Here is a 26,882-nt window from a genome sequence, read left to right as displayed (position 1 = left end):
ACTGCCCTAAAAAAACATGGGAAATATTCCCTGGATTCCTTTACTACTCATATGAAACATGTAAATCTACAATCTCAGACCAACAGGCAGAGAGACACAAGATTTCTCACTGAACTTTTACAGAACATGGGAAAATAAATACAAGAATTGAGCCTTTTTTTTTTTTTTGGTTGACTATAAAGGTCATTGTCAGTAAGAAAGTGTACTACCTATAGCTTTAACAATAACTTATCATACCACTTTCTTTTAAATTAAGGGAGGCAAAATACATTGTTTATGATTTCTATCAGTGATACAGAAAAGATTATGCTTCTGAAACAGCCAGAAGTTTCCAGTATAGATTTTTTTCATCAGGTTCTTTACTTGATTTTAAAACTTTTAAAGTGCTTTAAGTGTGTGAAATTCAAATGCAGTATAATTGGGGCTATGAACTAATTTCAGAAAAGAGAATCTCACTCTTTATAAGATATAAATCATTCTTTCTTCATATGAGCTAAAATGACAGATACAGATACGTCCAATTTCCCCCTGCTTTGCAGTTTTTACCTATATTTAGGATCCACTATAACAAAGTACACAGTCTCTGACTCCAGAGTCTGTTCCCACAGTTCCTAATGTCTGTTTAAATTTAGGCCAAAGTTTTAGTGGTCTATATGTACTAAACAACCAGGCTCATCATTATCGCAATCCAACTTACTGTCCAGTTCTTCCATTCTTACTTTCAAGAACACAGTCATTAACTTTGCTAGAATTATGTAATGGTTGAACAATCTGTCCCCAAAACTCTTAAACAGTAAGCAAAAGTGGGGGAAAAGAAAAAAAAAAAAAAAAAAAAAAAGAATCAGTAAAGTAAAAGTAAGCCTTAAAAATGGAGCATCCCATGAACATTTCCCAAACATGACTGTCTCACCAGAGGAAATTCTAATGTGTGTTTAGTTTAGAACTAAAAAAAAATAGCAGATATTATGGTGAATAACTGCACATACAATTACCAGCTGTTTTCCAAGAAATCTCATATGTCAGAAGACATTGAAAATAGTAGAAAATCTGCTATGCTTTGTAGGAGGAAAGAGGAAATCTGGTAGCAACAGACCTGGGAATAAAAGAACAGCATCAAGAAACATCAAGCACTCCATTTACTCAGCTGACGAAGAACTCCTGACACTATATCAAAACACATGTAGAGCTCAGAAAACAAGTGTTGCATAAATTAAGATAAACTCAGCCATCAGCTTTCCCATGGAAACTGTTTTAAGTGTGCTGCCATAGATCTCAGCAAGTGTGGTTAGATGTAAAATAGAGAAAGTGTTCACCTCTCATTAGCCATATAAAAGATAAACAGGCCTGGGTTACTCCAGAACTCTCTTTCAACTCATGATTTCTGAAAGGAAAACAAAAACAGTTTGGTTTTTTTTAATTTTTGGCTGTTGTGGCATCTAGACATATCAGAGAGCTAGCTGATGCACAGAGGGACTCCAGAGAACGTGTTCAGCAAGTTCTTAGGAAACAAGGTCATCTTTGCATGCACGTACACAAACAGTAGGTCCAACATACCCAGAACCACCATGTTGCATCCAGTGTGCACACGTTATCCGGCCTGAAAATCTCAGAGAGAACCATTGCGTTCCCTGTAAAAAAGTTGATTTGTCTGGATAAACTGAACTTTCTTGAATATATTTGTTTTATAGGTAGCGTGGTATTTATTGTCCCCACGTCTCAGATAATTAGGAAAATTGACATTGCTACTTTCAAACGTGCTTTTAATTTATTCTCAAAACAAGAGAAAATCAGCTAGGAGCCAAAAGAGTTGTCTAAATCAACAGCAGGAGGGCGCCTGGCTGAGTTTGTCTGCACCAGTGCACAGTTTTCACAGGAACTAAGATGGGGAATGAAAGAGCACCACAGGACAGAGACACTTTCATTCAAATTCATTCTTACTGAAATGAAAGTGAAGTGCAATTAAAGCTTGGAGTTTCTCCAAGGAGCTCTAAATAACAATACATCTTCTTCCTTTTATTCCGATGTTTAAATAGCTTTCAAAGAAAACTTGATGAACATTTTAAATGTTATTTTTGGCTTTAAAGCCAAAGAGAAATGGCCATATTCCTCTTTAACTTAAGTCCTAAAAAACCCAAGGGAAATACATACTTTTCATTTAAGCAAGATTTGGTTTATCCTAGATTAAAATGATCTAACTTTAGGTGCTAAATGGAGAAGGCTATGTTAAAAAAGTGTTTTCACCTTATTCTTCCTCCGTAGTCAGTGAAGAAGGGGGCCTGCAACCAGCCTGAGACCTGCCTACTTTTTGGAAAGGTTTGGCTCCCACAACCAAATACAGAGGGAGTACAACCAAACCCACAGTAAAATCTGACATTAGAACTAAGCTAATTTCACACCTTTCCTGTTCATCTGACTGCTCCAGTACTTGTCTGGCCCCACAGTGGGCTGGTTCAGGTAGCTAAACCCGTAGAAAATGAAGCCTGCCCACTAACTGCTTCCTGTCATCGCTGAAACAGCAAGGATGATCATGTCAAATTCAGAGCAAGGTAACAGTATGCCTAGCAGCACAGTTGGAGGCACAGGAGAGAAAAAAGGGAGTAAACAGCCCCATTCAGCAGCTTAATTATGATATGAAACTGGCACCTCCTTAAGTGGTTTGAATCCAGTCTAAATGATGGACACTATATATGTGTGTGTGTCATCTCCATCTGTGTACAGATGTATATATTTATCTTCTAGGTATCTATAAAGATGCCTCTGTTTTTAACCAGGCTTTCCAAATTCATGGTGCATATAACAGCAATCCTGTCTTCCCATTCTTTGTTCCTCCAAGGAGGCAGTGGTTTATCTTGCTCCTTAAAAGGATGCTTGCTAATTCCTCTGCTTGTCAAAGTAAGCGATCACCAGATCTCAACTGAATCTGTAATAATTTCCATGAGACATTTCCTAATAGATACATTGTGGGATCTAGCAAACACAATGCCAATGGCATATATACTGTTAACATGAAGAAATTAAATAGAATACTAATAATACTTTGCACTTTATTGAGTCCATCCTTCAAGGATCTCAAAGCACTTAGAAAATGTTAAATGGTTAAGACTCCTGAGATCATTAAAGATGTAAACAAACATGCTTGTCAGCTAAGACAATGTCTGCTAATTAATTTATTTCTCATGTTTGGAGAGAACTTTTTAGAACTGATTGATAAACCCCCAAAAAATAAAGGTTTGTAATTGAAACACTGACATCTCCTTAATTTCAGTGTAACCAGCGATTAATTTTGTAATTTATTTGCACAAAAAGTTAAGAAGCAATGATCATTGCCTTTTATGTATTATGCTATAGACAGAAATAGCTGAATTTAAACAACAAAAAGAAATGAACATCAATTAATTGTTCCTCAATTAGTTTATAACGAATGAATCTTGATGCATGCAGGAGATCTAAGTTCAGGTCAAACATCTGAAAGACAATACATACTGTAAATTTTTAACTCTGGAATGGCAAATTTTCTTTTTGGAATCAACTTGAATAATATTACATAAAAATATTTCCCATTTTAACTTTGTAAGAATGTAATTATCTTCTGCCATAGTAAGAGATTGAAACTAAAGAAAAATCAGAATTTTTGGGGGCTTTTCATCTTTACCACAGAAGTGAATCCACACAGTTAAATATGTAATGATATCCCCTATAAAATTCTCATATCCAAATAGCAAAGAGAACATATATATAATCATATAAAGCAGGAAAAAAAGTTTTACTGGCTGCTTTTTCTATTAGCAAATTCTAAAGAGCTACATTATTTACATGATTTTTTTAAAAAAATTCTTAAATGACAATGGAGCACAGGAACCATAACTGGACACAACACACATGCCAGGTGATTTATAAAGAATAAAACAGTGGCCCTCTACCTCTGAGAGTTTATAATTGAGGCAAAACAAACTACAGTATCTGCAGCTACATTTCAATTATGTTGGACATCTTTTGTCAGTACCATTTCACAGGCCTTTGAGTTGCATATTAAGCCCTGTCACAAAAAACTAACACAGAGGCTTCACAATAAGCGCACACTGAAGTGCTATGCTTAAAAAGCTTAAATGCCGAGTTCACAGAGTTTTAATACTTACCTAAAGTTAAAGACTTGTTCATTATATTTTGCAAGGTTAATACAATATTAGTTGTTGTTGGTAATAATCTCTTTGGCTCTTTTCATCATTTGAATTAAAAGTTCATTTGATTTTTTAAATTTCTATGGGATGAACGAAGACATATAAAAGTGTATGCTCCAGCATCAGTCCTCAGGTTCATGTAAACTATGATTACTATGGGACACCACACCATAATTAGAAGGCAGCCATTCTAAAATCCTTATACTCCCCTGCTCCCTGGGACTACAAAGGGCCATCACAGCGCTATGTATAATCCAGAGTATCTTAGAGTTTCTTTGAATTACAGCTGCCTAAGGTATTTCCCAGAACCTTCCTTGTGTTGCTATCAAGCCTAAAGCTAGATTTAGTGACTTAGATTTGGGTACAACTCCAAATTATTACTGTATTGTTAGCTTGAGAGCACTCAGGGCCTCTTCTTACCTTCCTGCCACCAGAGAAAATATAAAGTTTAAGGAAATACAAAGGTGTCGCAGTTGAAATGGTCCTTACCTTCAAGGATGTCACAGCATAAGAGAAGTTAATTCAGACTCTCTGCTTGTTCTCCAGCGGTACTGGGATCTTGCCTCCACAGAGCATTTCCTAACACTCAGAAGTGGGAAGATAAACTTCGCACCCTATGGTCTGGATTTTTTTAAGACCTCTGTCTAGAATGGACTTGTTCCTGATTTACATTCCTGTAATATCAAATCAGACTTGCTACAAGAGCGAGCCTCAGGCTATCCAATCTGATCATACAGGCACTGCATCAAAGCACAAAATGTAGCGAGATCAGCCACGTTAGACAACAAGTCCTGTCCTAATAGTCTCTTTATACTTCATAACAATCTGGAACAGAAATTTAAAGTTACACAAATGTTTTCAGGCTGCAGGTCTCTGGATAAAATTTCATGAGTGGCATAGCTTGTACCTGGTTTCTCAATCTGTTTTCTGTTCACTCAATTTACTTTTTATAACCAGTCTATGCTACTCTTCACAAAAAAATATTTCTTTTGAATGTGCAATTTACTCCCTTAAACACTTTAAATAGATTTTTATTCTTATTGTCACTGGAAATGAAAGTAAACAGTGCTGCAGTTGCAACAGGGAAGACAGTTCATACTTTAAAGGAGAGAGAACACTTACATGGTTTTTCGGTCTAGCTCTGCATTTTGTTTAGCTTGCAGTCTTTTCTATGGCACATTTAGCTTTGAAAGAGCTCAGCTTCTGATCTCTCACCATTCTATACCATTCTCACTGTACACCTTGATCCTGTATCAACTCACAGAAGGACCTTTCATCTTACTAACAGAATCCGGGATGAGAGCAGACACAGCTATGTAAAGTACCAAAGGCAACTTCCATGTGCTTACACACTGCTAAATGTTGCTAAGCGACACATAGCTCTTCAGCATAAAGATACGCCAAAATCATTTACACACAACTCACCTCATATGCTACTAAAAGGAAGGGCAGGCAGCCCTTCAGAGGCACAAGGCTCTTCAAACTCTCCTTGCAGTTCTCTCTTTTTTCTTTCTTCTCTCCAAGACAGTGTCCATGCTCCAAATTCACTTGGAAAGAGGTTCTCCATTTGCCATTCATCTAAAAAAGAAAAAAAAGACAAAAATCTACCTTGAACGCTTTTCCCATTGAGATTTGTTTGTGAGAAAGGAGCAACATGCATAAACCTTGAACTGCCTGCTATGAGACCATTTCTGACTAAACATAAGACTTAAAGCAAGCATTCCCATGCTAGAAAAAAAATCCAACATAGTCACAGTTCATACACTGTAGCTCTGGTCCACTTTTTCATCAGACTGATAGAAAGGCTTCAAACAGACTAACACAAGGCGCTTGAATTTTGTGTTATGTCTTCGTGTAGGAGTGTGTGTTGCCTGATGACTTTAAGGAGAAATTTCTCTGATAGTATCTCCTCATGTAAAGGAAGTAACGTCCATACATATGCAGTACACGTTGCAGTTACGTTGTAGACAACCCGGGTTCAGGGAATAAAGGGTGCTTGCTTTCCAGGCTTAGAGTATGAGGTCTTTGTACTATTTTTGCATGGACTTCTCATTAGCATTACTACCATTATACCCCACTGCTCCACATGAATTTTTGGCAACCTGCTCTCTATAGTGTTGCGATAACATGGTAGGGTCTAAGCCAGATTTTAAGGCACCCTGGGAGTTAAGAAATTTTTAAATAAGAAATGTATAAATCACTTTAGCCTTTTAAAATACAATATCCAGCTTGTCAGGTTCCAGATCTGTTCTAAAAACTATAACTGTGTGTCAGTAAAAGATATTAGTGTAATGACATATTAATGTGGCATCAGTGGGAGATACCCAATTACAATGTTTCATACAGCTTGCTTCATCTCTTGCTGTGTATGGCTAATGAACAAGGACAGGAACTTTCAGAGAAAGAGGGGAGAAGATTATAATTTTCTGAATCTGGCCCTCAGCAATTGTGGTCATCTGTGAAATTACTTTTTCTGTAAGCAGAAAATTCTCCCTTTGGATATTTAACAGAAGAGCGATAGAAAACGGAAAATGCTTCCTTTGTGAATCAGGATAGCAGTATTTAAAATGAAATCATTAATAAAGGATCAATGATATATAGAGGCCCAACTTCATTCCAGGAAGCATGAATACTTTATTGACTGTTAGATATTTAAAAGAATCCTGGCTGTACTTTTCATGTTATTCACAAAATCTTTTGCTCTGTAATTTGGATGATTGCTATACAGAAATTGGAGAACAAATCCGAATGGTTTAAGGGTATAATATAATGCAGGCAGATAGTTTCTCCTCCAAGCTGCCTGCTCAGAGCTACTCGGGTTAGCTCCGGCTGAAAATTGTTATCCTGCTGTGAAGTGACCTGTGGAGGGAGTCCTTCTCAATCCATCTCAGGTCTCAGCCCATAAAAGCCTGCAGCAGAACATAACCGTACTGGTGAGATACCTCTCCAGTCTCCTGTTTGCCTACTAAAAGAAGGCTGAGATCAGCCAAGAGCTGGTACTTCCAGTGAGCCAGGTAATACAAGTTATAACTTCTGATGTTTTTCCTGATTCAGGGAGGAAAAACCTCACCATTTTCCAATACTTTTGTTATAGTAAGCAGGCCAGTATCCACTGAGCTGTCTAGAAAATCTATCCATCCTATTACTTGCAAGTGTTTTCATATTATGCAATTAGTATTTAATATGGCACTTTTTTCACACATTGGTGAAAGAGGGTTTTGGGTTTGCAACCTCATCATCTGAAGGTCAGCTCTGGACTTTTTTGCTAATGGGATATTTGCTAACAGCAGAAAAAAAAAAAGTAGCTTCTAAAAGGAAATCAGCAGGTGTGGACTCATGCATGGATTAACAGAACATACACTGACCTTACTTCGCCCCATTCTAAGAGCAAGAATAAGGTAAAATGCACAGTACTCATGCAGTTTGTCAGTCTCAGTGAGCAATGCTCCATTCTTGCCATAACTACTTGCACCATTTTCAACTCTTGTTGGCTACAGTGGAAGCCAATTGAGGCTGGAACTAAAGACATATGCAGCATTTTGTTGGTATGTGGGCAGTAATCCAACAAAATAAGAGCTTTTTTCCATTGCCATATGTGTCTATTTTCTCTCTAAAACAGACCATCCATCCCATTAGTCAAATGGTGTAAACAATTTTCTTGACAACAAAAAATTTGTCATACATCAATCAAAAAGAAACTCTAATGTGCCAACTACTCTCTCAGTTGAATGTGCCTTTTTTCTTAACTTTATTTTAGCTAACGTAACTTTGGCAAAAACACCCATATAATCAAACAACTTGACTGATGGATGGAACTACACTATTGCTGCTATAGGTCCAGGAAATTTCATCTGGACAAGGATAATTACACACGAGGAGGAGGGATGCTTCTTTGGCAATGCAGAATTGCTCTGTGGTCAGTCACCTCGGCACGGCACAGCTATTCTACAGAAGCCATTTTTAAAGGTCTACAAATTAAACTTAAAGAAAGCTTACAGTGTAATTAATGAAGAGAAAGGACACAAAGGGAGGGAGGAAGGAAGGAATCTTTCTAAATGCCTGTAAACTCCTCAGGGGGGCTGATCTTCAGAGAAAGGAGGCAGCAGAAATCAAATTTGATGAGTAATTTTCTCAGTCCAGACAGCACCGAAATATCATCTGACACAGATACCCAGTTTAGTCCCCACTTACGTTTAATGGTTAGATAATTATGGATCATAAGTTTAGTTTTAATAACAACCACAGCATACACTTCATTAGCAGATTTTGCGGGCTACAGGGTTGTCATTTGTCATTATAGGGATTTTCTGGTTTAAATATTGCACTAATTTATTTCATTTTTTCTTCCCTCCCCCCCCCCCAATGAAATTAGATATCTCTCAGTGTACTGTCTTCATTCTGATTCTCTAGTGCTATGAGTAGCTACTTTGGCTATTTAGGAGTTTTCTGGCCTGAGCAAATCTTCTAAAACATATAGCTATTAACTTACATGGCTTCTAAGAATCACCAAGAGTAGTACCCTCTTCAGGGCAACTGAAGAATTACTCAGATTTATTCTGTTTTCTTAGGCCTTCTGCAATCAAGGCAAATTCTCTGGCAAATGTCCTGATTGTAAGTAGAATGCGGGGTGAAAAAACCCACCTGCCCACAAACAGCCTACACTGTTTAGTATACACATTACACCACTAGCTCTGAAAAAAAGAGGAGACGTTGCCCTAAAATGAGGCTGATACGCAGACCTTTTCCAGAGCAGGCATCAGTTGTAAAATACACAGTCCACTTGGCTTTTCTTGCATCCCCCCCCCCATAGTTTTACTGTCCTGATAAAGAGTTACATGAGACAGAGGGCCTTTCTTGACCCTATATATCAAAGTCACAGGTGCTGCAGTGTGTATATTCTGGCAGACCCTATACAACATGGAATTTTACTTAAGCCAAAATTATGCAGCTTGACCACAAGTGGTTGTGGTCAATAAAGGCATAGCAATGAAGAGCCCAATGATATTTCAGATGTGAAATGAGGTTTTAGATAAATCACTTAGCTTCTTTGTGGCTCTGTTTTCTGAATAACAGTGTGTTACTGTTTGTAAAGCATTTTAAAGTATATCAACAAAATGGCTGATATATATGTTTATTACCTTTGTACCAGCAGCTGCTAGGCATGATTTGAGGGGGAAAATTAGAAAGCTACTACAAATACTCACTTAAAAAATAAACACTTCTTTTTATTTTGAAATTTCTTCTCAAACCCAGCATCAGTCCTGTACTGTAACCTTATTGTTCTCACGCTGAAGCTGTCTGAGAGCATAGGCAACTGGCTAAATTTAACTTGATTTTTAAACAGAGTAACATTAGTGTGTTTTCCAGCTGTTTGTTCCCTTTAGCAGAAAAGCACTGTGGGTGGATGCTGTATGAGGAAGGGAGGGAAGTAGGCTGTTCCACACCAAGAACCAATTTGAGGGAAGCTCTGGTATAACACCAACAACATTTTATCATTTTCTGACATCCAAGATTTTCGTAAATGGTTTTGTAAAGTAACTCTTAAAATTAATGCACAACAATATTTCAGAAGTTAATGATGAGTAAGGAGTATTAGAGTACACTTTAATTTTTCTTGTTGCTTTGCAAATATTCTTATCAAAGACCTGACAGTCAAAAAAAGATACTGACTATAAAGCGGAACCTGTTCCGGTACCTTCTCTGTTCACAAAAAAAAAAAAGCTAAGCTGGCTGGCTCCCTGATGCAGCAACAAGGTTAGAAAATTAAATCTCTGTATTGAAGAGTCCACCCTTTCACACAACCATATAACTGTGGGGGAGGGCTAGTATCTGGAAGGGATATTATTACCTTCTCTTGTTTCTATGATTAATACTGCAGCCTAAAGAAGATCTTGTGGTTCTTTTATCCTTTCAGCACACCATTCACAGGGCTCCTCTGTGGATATGCATGGTCTGTTGGATAAAAAAAAATCTCTCCCCTCAAGGAATCTTCACAAGGTTGAGGAGTTCCCATTCTTGTGCTTGGTTATATTGCTAGTCAAGCTTCCTAGTCAAGAATGAGGCTAGAAAATTAGACCCTTAGTGCTCACATCGTGTTTATTTTACTCACTGTCAGAGCTGAAGTTTGATATTTCCATGGCGGAAACAAGCAACTGCCTGAATGACAGCTGTTACCTTGCAAAAAGAGCACATCTTCAAGCCACAGAGGTTATACGAAATTTAAAAGCAAGATCAGCAAAGCAATTTGGCAAGGCTGCCTCCTAACAATTTAGTTCAAACTCAGAATTCAGATGACAATGATCTGAGATCAGTAGCCTTTTGTTTTCCACAGTCCTGGAACTGATTTTACATTTTAAAAAAAAAAAAAAAAAAAAATATCACTAAAAGATTCCTTTGCTTCTGTTTGATATCCTTCTGCCACATGACCTCTTAAGGAGATAAATTAGAAGACAGAACTTTGGCAGTTCTTATTAAAAAAGTTTGATAAATATGTTTAAGCAAGTAGCAAATTCAGAGAGCTGTAAGACTGGTTGGAGGAAGCAAGTCTGCAGTGCTTGTAGGCTAAAAACGGTGTTAGATGTGCATGTGATGCAGGCATGAATGTATGCCTGATAAATCAGGAGGCAGATACAGTGATCAATAACCATCCAGACACAGCAGACTTAGAAACACCTTGGCTACTACAGAGGTTGTAGGGTCCCAAGGGATGAGTATTTATTCAAATGGTGGGTCATAATGGTGTGGCAGTTTTCACTCCATATTGTTGAAAACTTAAGAAATTTCCAGTGTTGCAAGGTTACCTAACAAAGAACAAATAATTAACAGACTATAGTGATTTAAAGTTCTATATTTGAATGCAACATTTCAGAATTTGTCCTTTATTGGTTAAGGAAATGTCTCATGGAAATTAGGACTAAATGAATGCTCTGAATATTTGAAAAAGATAATCTTGGCCTTTTTGCCAAATGTTCATGAATTTTCTTGTGGTTGCCTTTTGTGCAAGTAAAAACTACACATTTGAATATCTATTAAAACCTAACCTGAAAGAGTTACAAACCATTTGAACATTACATATAGGCAATATTTTAAATGTTTTACAATGCTAATGTAATTGTCAAATTTAGATTAAGATCTTATTTGACCTGGCACTTTTGCCAGGAAAATATATTATTCTCAATACCCAGCAGAGACTCGTGAATTTTTGGTTTTGTTCTGTACCTGGTCATAGAGAAGCCAAGTTAACTAAGTTAACTGCTTCTACTAATCTTCCTATTCCTTTAGCCTAAGTTTACAGACACTGTAAGATTGCTGTAGTACAAATGCATGAAAACTAAGTCAACTAACTGAAAAGTTAGCTGTTTCACAGCTCTTTCTCAAATTAAATGGAGGTTATGTCCATACACAGATAATATGTGCCGATCTGGGCCCTTAGGCAGAGGTTGAAAACAATCCCTTAGCCGCATACATGTGTGTTTTACACTAATCTCTGTATTTGGGCAAAAAGCACATCTTGACTAATTTGTTTGGTCATAAAAATCCATAGATTTGTTCTCACTACTTGATTTGAATAGTACTATTTTGGTTGCCTGTAGCATGCTCACTACTAGAGAATAGTACAGCGATAGGATGGCTTCCCTGTACAAATCCAAAGTTGTGGACAGGCAAAGGTGAGGGGAAGGTAAAAGCCTTGAAAATTTGTTTTTCCCACTAGTATCTAGTTATTGATCCCATAGAGAAGCAGATAGAGCAGACAGCAGTTGTGCAAAAACTGACCGATGTGGCAGTCGACTTCTCTTTTGGAGTAGCATGTCTCTAACAGCTAAGCAGTTGTCTATCACTGCAGCTTCAGAGCTGTAGTTTTGCTTAATTTTACACTTGAGATTGAATGGCAGCTACTTTATTTTTCTTTCTTTTTTGATAGAGAGAAACTTTAATTATGAATGCTTGAAACCTCTCATTAGATTGGGAATCCAGATGAGGAGACTTCTAATACCCTTACCCAGGCATTTGAGAATAAAACAAGATAACAAATTTGTCTTGTAAAACTTCTGTCTTCAGAAGCCTTCCAAAAAGAGGCTTCACTTTTGGATTATCCCTGCTGAAAGGAGAAGGAGTCTGTAATTGCATCTTCACACTTTATATCTGCACATCGGAAGGGCCAGGTGCCTTTTCCAAACCAATTTTTCAGGATTAAAATGACAGTAGCTGCAAATTTATTCAGTAAACAAACCACCTCCTATTTCAAGCACTTAGAATAAAAACATTAGTGTACCTGCTTAAATCTAGCTCATTTCAAAGCATTTCCAACATACACAGGAATCAACAGCAACCTCTGCTACATTAATCATCTGATTTCTTGGAAGATATCCTGCTTTGGAATACATCTCCTTTTGGCATTCTCTGAGTGTACTGTACTTTCTTGTGTCTCGAAAGTGAGTAGTTCTGAGATGATGAAACACAGTTTTCATTTCTATAGAGCAAAATCTTTATAATGCTTTTCACTACTGTGCAGCAGTTCCTGCAAGAATAATTCAGGATAGCTGAATCCACACTGGATGAATATAGAAGCCCCGTAGTTATGTTGGGGACCAAATGGTTACTGATACCTACTAAGATGGGATACACATGAAGATATGTAAAATTAATGAGTTTCATAGCAAATCTCTGTTTCATAAAAAGGAGAACACCCTGTCCTGTTATGCTGAGGGACATGTACCTAGTTTCTCCACCTATTCAGCTCCATTCTGTTCCCTGCTGGCTTTATGGTATATGCACCAACTGAGGATCTAGCTCTTGGCACCTGCCTACATCACTAGCTGTTGCCTCTACAGCATAGAGACTAAAGAGATTAGCATGTAGTGTATCGAATGCCAATTTGAAATGACACAACAGGCTTACCTGCTGAACTAGATAGAATTAGAATGTGACTTGGGTCCCCAAAGCTCAGGGATCAAAATTGCTTCTGATTTAACTTTACTGTAGTTAGAAGGAGCATAAAGGGTTATGCATCGGCTGTATTCCTTTAATTAGGGTCTCCTTAAGGTTAATGCAGACATATCCTTACTACACTACTCCATAATATTCATTTTGGAGTACAGTTGGTACCAGTTGCAAGGACAGTAACAGTGGACTGAACACATGGCAGCTGCTTTCCTCAAGCTAGTCTTGGATTTTGACCACCAATTTAAACCACGGCTTTATTATTACATAAGATGCTGAAACTTGTTTACCACCTTATTATCTCAGCAGTTAGAAAACAAGATGTCACATAAATAATTAATGGTTCCCAAAACCTCATAATTATAATCTACTAGTACTTCTCAATGCACATCTCTGTCTGCTGATGCAAGCATCTGCAGGTCAAAGAGCTGTCAGAAAATAGCTAATTATATCCTTTCCCATGAGTAAAAAAAATCTTTAAATTTAATTAAAAGACCTTAACTCCAGTCCTGTACTTTAGATTCTTCTTCCCATTGGATTTTTGTTCTGTGTGACTTACAGTGATAAGCTCAACATTCATATTAACAGTAGCTCTCATCTGTAGGTTTGCTTTTTGCCCAGCATTGGTTGAAGGATAATTTTATCAAATGAGTCTTTCCCACCACCACATCTGGCTATTTCACTTCCTCAGAAAAAGCTGATAAACAACATGAACTTTAAAGTTCATTTCTGCAACATGTGCCAGTATGTCTCACACTTCAGGTAGCAAAAGTCTCACTCACTACATTTGGTCTGACGTATTAATCAATGTAGTGGCAAAGGTCCCAGGAAAATCATGAAAGAAGAGTAAAAGTGTTAAGTAAAATGCTCAGCTAGAGCTGATTTGGGCATGTTGTGCAGGCTGGGCTAAATAGGTTATGAAACAAAAATACTCTTCCTACTGCTTCACAAGTTTTCAAAGGAAGGAAAAAATAAATCATCTTAGTATTTCCATAAAGTTAGAATAAACAATCCTATAAATCTATATTTTTTTGCTTTGGTGTAATCATGCATTAATTATTAAAAGGATGTTTAGCACTACTGATTTTTTGCTGCGAAGACAGATTTATACAGAAAATCTGGATATTAGCAAAAAAGAAGTATTTAAGATGGTTCTGTAATATCCACACTTACTGTAATACCCAGATTATGAAATCTAAAATGGAATAATTTTCCTGCAGTTCACTGTAATGACTTCAAAGTGGTCATACTATTGTTATAGAGTAGAGTTTCACCCAGTATTCTTAACTACCAAATTTCTCTTTCTTAGGGCTGTTAGAGACAGATTGCGATAAGTTCTTTTACGTTGTTCAAAATTGACAGCTAGCATTATATAATTGATAATAATAGTACAAATGCAATTTTCTCCTATTATCTGTTTTGCTCTTCAGATCTATACCAACCTAGATTCAAGCAGATGCTTTAGAAGCAGAGATAATAGAATGCTTCCATTCAAACCTCTTTGTGGACAAGAAAATCTTAACAACAACTCTGTTTTGTAAGAAATTTCCCAATTAAAAAAAAAAACAACGTGGTTTAAGAAACTAAATTTTTTAAAAATATAAAATAATGAAAAAAACCATTTCTTCTTGAAAATGTTCATAGGAAATACTGCTTTCTAACCAGATGCATTTAAAAGGAAGCAGTGGAAATATACAGTAAATCCTCTTCCTCACTAAGGATAGCAGTAGCTAGCCAGAACGATCCATTTGGGGGGAAAAAAAAAAAAAAAAAAAAGTTTTTTCTTGCCACTATCTGAACCACTCATTACTTTCCTGTGTGTGTAGAAAGACTCTCCCTTCTGCAAGGTGCTGAGTCACAACAAGGGCTAAACATAGAGAATTTAACACCTGTAATCCCAAGTGGTCCAAAGCAGTTTGCTCTCAGGCAGGTTAGAAGATCATCTTTCTTCTGCCTTCTGCTCTTGAAGATCAGTAAAAAGCTTTTTTGATACAAGAAAAGGGGACAAAGATTTCTGTCAAACAAGCACTGAAGTACTGAATCTACTGACATTCTTTCAGGTGACAGGTAGGAAGAATTCAACTATGTATGGTCCAACAGTGCACCTCATACTTCTACTTCTGAACTACTTTGTAGAGAAAACTCAGGGATGTGAATTTTTTATCATAGGGCCTTCACCTTAAAGGCAAAATGACACGGCACAGTGGAAAAGTTCACAAGCACAGTGGAAAGAATGCTGAAAGAGTAAGAGCAACCACAGTAAAAAGACAGATTTTTTTCTAGGTGGAGGCAATACAGTGCGATTAATAATGGAAAGGAAGAAGGTGGCCCCCCCACCTTCTGTACCTCATAGGATAGACATTTAGATCAAAGTCATTCCTGGTGTAATGCTGAAATAACACTGGGGATACAGTTAGACCATAAATCTCAATATCATAGCCTGTTATGATGATGACTAATTTATTCTAGATTGAAGACATAGGGTTATAAAAACAAATTTATGGCCACTGTATTTATTATAATTAATCTTCTCCACAGTGAAAGCATAGTGATTTGGAAAAAAATGACCTTTTTAGAAGTGCCTTATTTAATGGCCCATTGTTGCATTATGGTGCCTGGCTGCATCTAGCATTTACACAGTAAGAGAGCAGAGTTCTTGTGCTCGGGGAAGAGATGATTTCATCAGTCACAGAAAATCTGGATGATTCAACATCCCAGAAGGTTTTTTCTTTTTTTTTTTCTAAATATCCATTTTGCCCACATATAGATAAGGTTGGACATTTCTCATGGAGAAGCAAGCATTAGATCCAAACCTGCTTGCTTATATTTAAATAAATGAATGAAGTAACATTTGTTTCTTCAACAAGTGTGTGGCTGCACCAAACCAACCTGGCAGGGGAACACCAATTCCCCTGCTAAGCCCCTCTGCTCTTGGGCCCTGAATAATCCCTGTATTCAAATAAAGGGTGATTACTGCTGAGTCTTACCGCCATCAGTACTAGTTCTGCCCCAGATAAAAAGGAAAAGTCAGTATCTCTCAGTGCTCAGGTGAGCAGAGGAAGATAAAATTACAGAATTTTTGTGGATTGCTTCTTTTAGTTTCAATAATCTTGACTCCCTTTCTCCCTTCTGCTACCCAAAAGCTGACTCTTCAAGAGACTGGTGCTTTCTAATGATGATGAGATGGACTAAAAAACCTGAGAAACATCTTAAAAATAAGCTTCAGACTAGTAGCTCCTTTCTTACAACAGGCGGGATTGTGGTATAGCTGATAGTTGAAATATATTGAGATACTGATATATTGAGATATTTCATAGAACTATACATAAATGGCTGTATTTTTTTAACATGGATGAAATTATACTAAACATATGGATTGGGTTGTAGTATTTCCTCCCTACAATCTATAGCTTTTTTTCTTGGATGTAAATGTAATTTTAATCAGGTAGCACAATTATAGTGGTTGCAAACACTGTCAAAGAGGTAGCTCACTGTAATTACTTTCTCAATCATTCTCCATGAATGAAGCACTCCAGGCAATGCTAAAACCCTACTTAATCACTGGAAATAATATAAATTTTAAAACAAGATTGTATTAGACTGCCATCTTTACAACTAATTTCCCAGTAGTTCCATTTCCTACTAAATTTCAAACTGCACTTGCATAAAGAAAAGTATCACGGTTTTCTATGAAGCAGAAAAGAAACGTTGCACTTTAGGAGTTTTATTAAAACTGCTTCTGAATTAAATGATGCCAGTCTCCTAGATATAATTTTTTGCAGTGGTGAGAACAGGGCTAATAGGTTACATTAGAAGTGACAGTAAGCAACCAAACTGGCTAGGGAATGGATGGATCTGAAAAATATCAAAAGCCAGAAAACATAAAACAAGTTAGATTTGATGATCACTGGCTCAAAGTAACCTAAACCTCAGACCCTTGCTCTTTTGACTGCAAGCATTCATCTAGTGCCTGATGTTAGACCACATCACAATCTAAATGCTACAAATCAAGTGTATGGAAATTATACTTCAAATAGATGCCAAACGACAAATTTCTTGGCCTCTGAAGCGTTTAGTTTGTTAGAAAGTAAGATCCTAGATGTCCCAAGAAAATAGTTTGAGCCAATGAACATCACTTCCGTGATAAATCTTTGGCCTCTGTAAACAATAAAGATTAATCTTCACTGCCTTTAGATATATAACCAACTGCTAAAATTGTCACAGTTTTTTGGTCTGAACTTCATCACTGTTGTACTGCAATATTTCCCACTTCTTTCCTTGCCTTGACCTTAATGTTAACATACATTCAGGAAAGAAAAAAAAAACATCAAACAGAACTTAAGGAAATAACAAAGAGCAAATAGTTCCCAGCCAGTTTTCCTGTTATGACTATAATATACTGGTTACTCAAATATATCAAACGTTATCGGCTGTGCTTAAAGGTTACTAAATATCAAAAAGTTAGTAACAAGTTCTAAAAAATAGAGATAAGAAAAATGCACACTGCAGGTCGAAATCTTATTCTAATCTAGGTAACAAAGAAATATTTGCTGTGCATACAGATTTGTGAATCAGGAACCAGACTGCAAGACAGTTCTATTCTCCATCTAGTTTGATGCCAATTAATTTCCGGCTCCATTTTGCTGTTAATTAGGGCTGCTAAGAGTCCATGTTTTCCAAGATGCAGATTGCCAGTAGCCATGTGATCATGCAAATGAGGCTCTGCTATTAATGCTGCTAGTTAGGTTGGAACAAAAATACCAACAGTTTGCAAGTTTACATTTTTAATGCTACCTTAGTAGAAACAATTAGAAGCAGATAAAGTGAAATCATCTGGGCTTTGACCGGCAGTGCCAGTTTTCCTACCTATAGTAACTAAGAATTTATTTTTATTAAAGACAAGGTTATCAGAAACCATATTCTTTTCCAGTGAGGCAATGATGCAAACGATTAATTCAGCTCTTCCCAAAGTAAGTCTTTGGCTTTCTATGAAGAGGAAATCAGAACCCAAAGTTTCATGTTTCTTATCAAGCTACTTTGTGAAGAAAGAAACAAAAGAAAATAGGGAATTGCAAGTGTCTGGATTTTTTTCCCTTTCCTGAATAAAATGTTTTATGATTAGATATAAGCTAGTTGTTACCAACTATCCTCTCTTTATTAATCTGATCTCAGGATGAGTCTTTTGCCATTGGGCTTCATTATGTTTTTATTGCATATGAATTCAGTAACAGGCAAATGCTAACCATATGGACTGCTGAGAATGCTATACTGAATATTCAAAATATTTAATTTTTTTACCTCATCCACTCTGTATTTACTTGTTAGTCAAGTTGCCACTGCTTTTAAAATAAATATCTGAAGGAGCAATTTCAGGTACTGTTCCTATCACATAATCTCCTGACATTTTAAAAAGATTTTTCTCTTCGCTATTGCCAGATTAAAAATCTAACTGAATAAATTCCAAGGAGGGACACTTGTTCAAACAAATGGGTGAGAATTCAAATGTTAGACATTACGGAACATCCCTGAGGAAGGTCAAAAGCATGAAATAAGTTGGAAAACCTGTCAAATATTTTTCCACTGGATGATGTTCAGTTGAGATATCTTCCAAAACAGTGTCTGTTACAAACATAATGTTGAAATCAACATGTCCCTTTTTTTTTTTTTTTTTCATTAAAAGCATTCAGGGCTTTAAAATGTTTTTACTGCTTGAACTCTAGTCAACATGATTCAGGGGAAGATCCCTTTCCTACTCTAAGGTAATAACTTCATTTTTCTAGTTAGAAAGTGAAAAGAAAAACTACTATGAACATATCTGTCAGAAGTCACCATGGTTATTATCATCATTAGAAAAAAACAAAGCAAACAGAGGGAGAAAAAAGATGACCAGCACTTGAAAATACATAAAACTCCTTTTGCTTCCAAAGAAACAAAGAGAGTTCTAAATACTCATTTTCCAGGAGCAGTATAAAATCTTCATTAATATGTGGTTCAAATCCAAGACACTGAGGATTTTGAAATGCTACTCAGCAAAGCTATTGCATGATACCTTCACAAAGCAAACTAATTTAAAAGGAGATCAAATATCAACCTTGTTTTTATGGACTCTTAAAGTTTGTATAAGATGGGAACAACCAACTGAGTTTCAGTGCAAGGGTCTCTTGTGCATATTCAGCCTTTCATAAGCCTGTGGGACTATTCTCTCTTTACACCCTCTCTGATCCATTCATCTACTTTTGCTTCACATCTGTCTTGAAGGAAGGATGCATCTAGTGCCAAGACTTTTATAAATAGCAGCACTTAAATCCAAGTTGAGCACAATTCACACTGCTGTAGTCAATGGGAGTATGTGTCTAAGACTTTGTAACCTGTGCGAAAAAGTGTGGTTTAGGTTGAAATCTGGTATGCATGGATTTCATGAAAATGGGAATGTATCATTCTTTAAGAGGACAATTACTTGAAACAAGCAGTGGGTTTATGCTTAGCCAGGCAGACTGCAATGTCAGAAACACCAACACTTCAAGTTACCATTTTTTTGCTATTACTGTCTGGCATGCACAATATCCATTAATAGAAACAGTTCATATTCATGCTAGTATGCCTGGGCAGCACCCCCAGGCATACTATTAATGAACAGAAGAAGACGGGGTTCTAGACTTGGACTAAGTAGGACTTCCATACATGAAACAGTAGAATTACTGAAATGAGAAGTTTCCAGAAGTAAATTATCCAGTTTTCATATCTGGATATGATTTACTAAAATGAGACTATAATATAAACTTAGAGAAGGGGCACAGTTGCTCAAAATTACAGCTACCTAAAATTCTAGTATGCCAGCCGGATGTCTGGGGATACCTGTGCTGAAGACTACAAAGGTCTAGGGGATAGGAAAACCCAAGCATTCAAAAGATATCCCCAGATGTTTCTGTAAAGTTACTTGCTCTTTAGTGCTGCTGGAATAGTGCAAAGGGATGTAACAGATCACTGCAACTAGTCCATTACCTGTCTATGAGAGTTTTTACACTATTAATTAGAATAGTTCTTCATTACCTTTACTGTATTGACATGTAAACATATGACCTTAGTTTCCACCACAAGGTATATTGGTCTTTTCATATTTTTTTACACTTTTATTCCTTTATGCTCTAAAAGAAGTAACAGGCTAGCAAGCACAGTAGATGGCTCTAAGAGATGTTAATCTTCCTAACTCACAAAAGCAAAGAAATTGCATGTTAAGGTTAAAAACCTGAGCTAGAAACACAGACTTACTTATGCATGTAAGTAACATATTTTAACAGAGAAGTGAATACACTATCTTCATTTTTATATTCCTTTTCTTTTATTATGTAGATAATACTGAAGACAAAGGGAGATCTGTAATACATTCTTTTAAATTATTTTTTCTATTTCTAAGATTTCTCCAAAACCTCCCCTTCTCCTACATGCCATTGTGGATGACACCACTATAACAGGGGACCAACAACAATTATAATCTCTTCATTCTGTCCCGCTTGGAGTCCAGTCCTGCAATTTTTTTTATACCAAAGTTAGAGATAAATCTCCCAAAGAGTCCCACTGAAGTCAATACAACTATTTAGGAGTGAAAGTACTATTCAGCTTTCTGCTGAATCCAAATACAGGATTGGATCTTTAGGTCTCAATGTAATGATTTAATTTCTATTCAGGGAAGTGTTTAAGAGCATACCTCCTTTTGTGAATTACTGCTTGCTCTTCACAGTATGGAACTGCTGACAATAACAACATCCTTCTCTCTTGAGATCTGAAATGTTTCTCTCTGTAGCTGCTTGCTTTATATTGCAAAGACGCCCACCATGTACATTCCTAGGAGCTCTCTACTTTATTCCTTTCAAGAAAGAGACTCTGTGAGTGTAGTATGGATAAGTGAAATAAATGTTATTCAACCAAGACTAGAATATGTGTCTCCCGGTTTTCTTTCCTCTCTTAGCCACAAACTACCATGCAATTTCTCCATTATTTTCACCAGTACTCTTATTATACCTCTGCTTCTAACACTTCTGTTGATGGTTCAATAGCCTGACTGTCCAGAAACCATTCATGTCAGACATCACGCAGTGTTGATATTAGTACCTAAACGAATAATACCTCCTACTCCAATGTGCATTAGTTTGCATTTAATGCACCATGAAACTCTATTGTCCTTTCCCAGAAAGGAAAATGGACCATAACTAGAGCCTGTCAAATCTGTTTCTTGTGGTGTGTCACCACTACGGGTGGTGAAGAGCAGTGTTGAGTAGGAGGAATAGGGAATGGCGTACTTACTTGGAGCCTCTTAGCAATCCTCCTGTTTTTCTGCTTGGGCAACAGTACCAGCATGGGAGCATTGCTCCACCACCTCGCTAGTGCAGAGTGCTGATCCCACAGCAGATCAGGCACACAACTGACCACAGCCTTAAGTATCTGAACCACATGATCCCAGGAATATGAACAGGCTGTCTCATCTAACCTACCCAAAAGCCAAGTCCGCACAGACAAAAAAAAAGCACACCTCCAAACGTAAAGCCTAATAGCTATTATGTGTGTAACTGCCCTGCTTTACATGAAATCTGCTGCTGTGTCAGGACTCTGACCTGGTTGCTCTTGTTGAATCAGAATGAGAGAGGATCAGAAGCTGCCTGCTGAGCTCTGACACAAGGCTCCTCTCTTCTTGGCGTCCTTCATTTCTGAAAGTTAATAAAAGAAACCCACATTATTTGGCAGTAATTAGTCCTTAAAACTGCTTTGCAAATACAGCTAATTGATTAAGTAGCCTGTGCAATAGCATCAAAACACTAGTTTTAATTAACATCCTTAAAACCCGCAGTTCATACAGAGTAAAAGAAACCTTTTTCATTAGCCAGGTGTACAAAAGAGGGAAGAGGAAGGGACTAAAAAAGCTACAGGTTCATTTCTCAGTGAGCTTTCTATGCTAATTCTGTAGCCTTTTCCATCATCCTCTGCAAGATTTTTATTTCATACTAAAACACCCTTTTTTTCCCCTAAAATAATTTGCTTATATTAACAAAAAAGACATTCTCAGTCTTGGTTTCAAATCTTAATCTCCCAAGTCCCCTGCCTTTATTTCACAGGGATTCAATGTCTCTCTAAAAAGAAAGACACTGAATTGAAAGACATTCTTTCAAGAAAGACATTGAGGTGCTGAAGCATGTCCAAAGAAGAGCAATGAAGCTGGTGAAGGTCTAGAAGCAAGTCTTATGAGGAGCAGCTGAGGGAACTGGGGTTGTTTAGCCTGGAGAAAGGGAGGCTGAGGGGAGACCTTATCGCTCTCTACAACTATCTGAAAGGAGGCTGTAGCCAGGTGGGTGTTGGTCTCTTTTCCCAAGTAACAAGTGATAGGGCAAGAGGAAATGGCCTCAAGTTGCGCCAAGGGAGGTTTAGATAGGATATTAGGAAAAATTTCTTGACTAAAAGGACTGTCAATCATTGGAACAGGCTGCCCAGGGAAGTGGTGGAGTCACCTGGAGGCATTTAGAAGATGTGTAGATGTGGTGCTTAGGGACATGGTTTAGTGGCAGACTTCGCAGTGTTAGGTTAACAGCTGGACTCGATCTTACAGGTCTTCTCCAACCTAAACAATTCCATGTTTCTATGAAAAGCTATGCCTGCAAGTCATACCTGCCCTACTCGGGGATCTGGCATCACTGATCATCTGCAGAAAGTTCCCACAACATCTGCGGGCAATTTAAGTCATCCTGGTTTCCAGCTCAGATCATCCCTTTCTCTGTGTGCATCTAATCAAACAGAACAATCTTTCCTGTCTTAAACTCTCACATACCTGTGTTTGGGATTGCTAATATAACCAATGCTGATATTTCACACCAAAGGGGGCGTGGCTTTTACTGTGATCTCATCACGTAAACCTGTTAGATGTTTAAAGTTCTGGGCATGAAAGAAGGTTTGTTAATTGTGCATCAGCATGACTTTATCACAAAGAACAGTGGTGACCCCCTAACTCATGCAATCTACATGCCAAAGGAGACTGTTTTGACTCTGCAATCCAGGAAGTAGTATGAAAATTCATATTCAAATGTGTATTTCTTTATATGTTGTAAAGGCAAAGTACATAGGTTGCCAATAACACAAACCAGTCTTTTCCAGTACAGAAATGGAAGCGATAGCAAAGGATAAACAGCACGAGAGTATCTTTAGGCTAAACTTGTACTTCCCTGATCCATGGCTAATTGTGTATTTGCCAGTCCATCTGGTGTAAATTAGAGTAACCATGAGGCTCCATTATTGACTGCAGTACTTCTCTCTGTACCAGTAGATAGCCATACTCGGTAGCAGTTAGTCAAACCAGATTCATTGGAAGTGGCTGGAACAGACACAGTGCAACCCAAAAGATCTAATGGATCTCAGGAGCAGTTTGCTCATTAAGACTTGCCTTGCCTGCTGAGACTGCCCCACAACATGCAGATTAAAAATGGAGCTGGGCACAAGAGCTGGCACTTGATGATGGAAGTTTGAACATTGGCACCATTGATTTTATTTTTTTTTAATTATACTTTAGAGAGAAGGCATCTAACAAATAAATATAATTTTCTATTTTCACTGTTTGCACCAGTATTTGGAAGAACACTGAAGTCATTAATTCAGCACAATTCCTTTTGAAGGCAATAGCGTCCTTCTCATTTTTCCTTATAGGCAAAAAGTAAAATACTAACCTACTGTGTACATTTCTCCAGAATGAAGTCCTGCACATATTCCTCTTGAGATTTACAGCGTATACATGAAGAGTTAGAAACGGTAATAGAGAAAATGTGCCTATATTTTCCTATACAGATTTAAATCTTTCCTTTAGAGATATTTAAATCCTAGTAAATTGCCCCTTGCATATGAAGCTTTCTTTTTAAATCTTAAGCAAATTCCACTTCTTCTCTATTGCATAATGAAATAGCCAATCATGCTGAGGAGGTGAAGTTAAGCTTGCCTGAGCTTGCAGCAATGGTTGAGAACATTTCATACTTCAGAAATGCCATAAAATCCTTCATCACAAAAATTCAATTTTTTATAATCCCCAGGAGTCTCTAGGCTGTATCTAACATTAAACTCCCAAAACAAGAAACCAAGCCCAGACATGTTCACCTCCCATTCTAGCCTCCACCCTCATTTATCTCTTTAAAACAAATATATATATTTCTTTTTCTTCATTGTTTTGTTTGAAATCTATCCCAGTGGGAAATATATACATGCAGACAGTATATGAAGTTCATCCCTTTCTCTTCTGCAAACGCATATCTGGTCCCAGTTTTGCCTGGGAAATAATTAATAGAGGATCAACTTTGTCTTCTAGGTTGTCTTGAAAAGAGCCTTTTCGAAAGGCTTTTTTCAAAAGAGAGCTTTTTATTTTTTTAACAGAATAAATTAAGTAAGAATATGTTATTCTATGTGTAATACTAACTCCAAACAGCCATCACAGAAGTTCCTAAGGTGCAATAGTTTATTTCAGATGTATTTATTTTGCTTAAAATAGCTTTTCCTATCACACAGCACTCCATTCTGACAAGCAGTGTACACATTTGTTGCAATTTTGCTGCTGTGTGAGCCTATGATCAACTCCTAGGAACATGAGATATTTAAAAAAGGTGTAGGTGTGGCACTTAGGGACATGGTTTAGTGGTGGACTTGGCAGTGTTAGGTTTACAGTTGGACTCTCTGATCTTAAAGGTCTTTTCCAACCTAAATGATTGTATGATTTTATGATTCTATGTTTGTCTTGGTCTATGTAATCATAGACCAAAGTGAAGAAATGCATATGAAAAATAGCATCGACTCGCAAGACTTGAACACAGTAAAATATTTCAGACTTGCACTTAGATAAATAAGATATAAATTTGAAAGAAGTTCATTTAACATTACATCTGCAGGTGCCATTCTTTGATATTCTAGTTACCTGCAGTCACTGTAGTTCTCAGTTGTGAAGGAATGGAGGAAATAAACCAGTATTTAGCCACTGGTAGTGTTCATCTGCCAAATGAGGCTGTCCATTGGCAGTGGAAATAAACACTTCCAGTGGAGCAGAGCTCATTCAGTAAAGGAGCTTTTTTCTGAAAACACTTGTACATGAAACATCCTGAGTGTTATGCTTCTGCCTTTGTTCAGGGGGGAAAAAATCATCCTCCTTAGCTAAAAAGTTTTTTAAATATTGCCTTCTTTTCACACCTTCTTTCTGGTCTCTACCCTTTTTCTCTTTGTATCGTTATCTTTCTACATAATGTTCCTTTGTCCTTCTTTCTTTTCATACAACATATATAGTAGTAGCAACAGTTGCAAGACCTTTCCGGATAAGAAACTGGCCAAATGATTTTCACTCAAGGAGGAATGGACCTTTATCTTCATTCATTCAGAATAATGGTCAGTAATATCGTAAACACACATAAATTGTTCCTATGTCCTCAGAGACTAAAATTATTTTATAAAACAAAACTGAATACAGTACTATTTATAGCAGTAGTTAAACTATAATTATTGATATTTATGTTGTATCTCTCAGCAAAGACAATGTGCTCAACAGCAATGCAATGCTGTTTATTAGACATTTCTCAGAGAGACATTTCTCTCAGTTCAGAAATTTACTATTGGTTTTATAGTCTTCTGGAGAGGTCATCTTGTTAAAGAAAGAACCCTCCTTGAGAAAAAGGAAAATGCTGTTGGACTCTGAATACCTTCAACTCTGAGCTAACATGAAACAATAGACACTTGTTCAATTCCTCTCCAATTCCAAAGTCAACTGAAAACTGGCTGAATGACCACGCCTAAAGGCTTGTGATCGGTTGATCAAAGTCCATGTGGAAGCAAGACCCCCTCAGGGGCCAATACTGTCTAATATCTTCATTAATGCCCTGGACGATGGGGCAGAGTGCACCTTCAGCAAGTTTGCAATGGTATTCTGGCTGCATTCAGAAAAGCACAGCCAGCAGGTCAAGGGAGGTGATGCTTTCTCTCTACTTGGCACTGGTGAGGCTTCATCTGGAGTACTGTGTTCAGTTCTGGGCTCTCCAGTAAGATTTTGCACAATTGTTCTTCTCAGTCATAACAGTCTTAAGGTCACATTTATTATTTGATTTTAGGGAACTTTCTCTCCAGAACCCTCAGGCAATCATAACAACAAAAGAGATCTATAACAGATCCTCAAGAAAAGCCCCAACTGTGTACAAAATATGGCTGAACCTTAATTTCTTATTTTTCCCTATTTAACCCCCCCTGCTCTTCTCAAATTGCCAGCCAAAGTCTAGTTCCAGTAAAACTCCTCCTTGCCCATCCATGTCGCAAAACTTGCCTACAACTGAGGTCTTGCACATAAACTGAGCCTTTGCCATCATACAGCCACATGAACGAGGAAGAAGGGCACCAGGGCTGACTCAGAAGCAGAACTGTTCATGTTCTTGCCCTGTGCATTTACATTTTGTCAACCACTGTTCGCCTGTATGCATGTGTCACTCTCAGCTGTGACAGAACAGCAGCACCAGCAAAAAGATGACTGGCAAGAGGTGCCATCAACCAGCTGCTAAGCATGAGTATTGAATATCAAATGTCAGTCGTAGATAGGCCATGAATAAATGTGTGCAGTAGTCAATTTTTCACTTGTAAATCACCCAGTATTTTCAAATACTTAACATTTGCATGGTGCCAAGGATGGGATTGTATATTTTATGTTCACAGGATCCTTCTCAATTACTCGACACTACTTTCAGAAGAAGGATGAATACAATGTCTGGAAAAGTA

The 26,882-nt window shown here is 37.3% G+C and overlaps 1 long non-coding RNA gene across 5 annotated transcripts in view; it reads right to left on the bottom strand.

Moving 5' to 3' along the window:
- The window catches only part of LOC142603517 (uncharacterized), a 443,303-nt gene that overhangs the window by 163,387 nt on the left and 253,034 nt on the right, over positions 1–26,882 (bottom strand). For 4 of the 5 annotated variants that reach the window (XR_012837465.1, XR_012837464.1, XR_012837463.1 and 1 more), the window contains 2 exons: positions 21,728–21,820; positions 5,604–5,756 (listed from right to left, as the gene is read on the bottom strand). This is a non-coding gene — a long non-coding RNA (uncharacterized LOC142603517). The remainder of the gene's footprint in view (positions 1–5,603; positions 5,757–21,727; positions 21,821–26,882) is intronic. The other variant, XR_012837467.1, reaches the window with a different exon arrangement.

The sequence above is a fragment of the Balearica regulorum genome, chromosome 12 (assembly GCF_011004875.1).
Source record: "Balearica regulorum gibbericeps isolate bBalReg1 chromosome 12, bBalReg1.pri, whole genome shotgun sequence".
Taxonomy (NCBI): domain Eukaryota; kingdom Metazoa; phylum Chordata; class Aves; order Gruiformes; family Gruidae; genus Balearica; species Balearica regulorum.
This window is presented reverse-complemented; position numbering and strand designations above follow the sequence as displayed.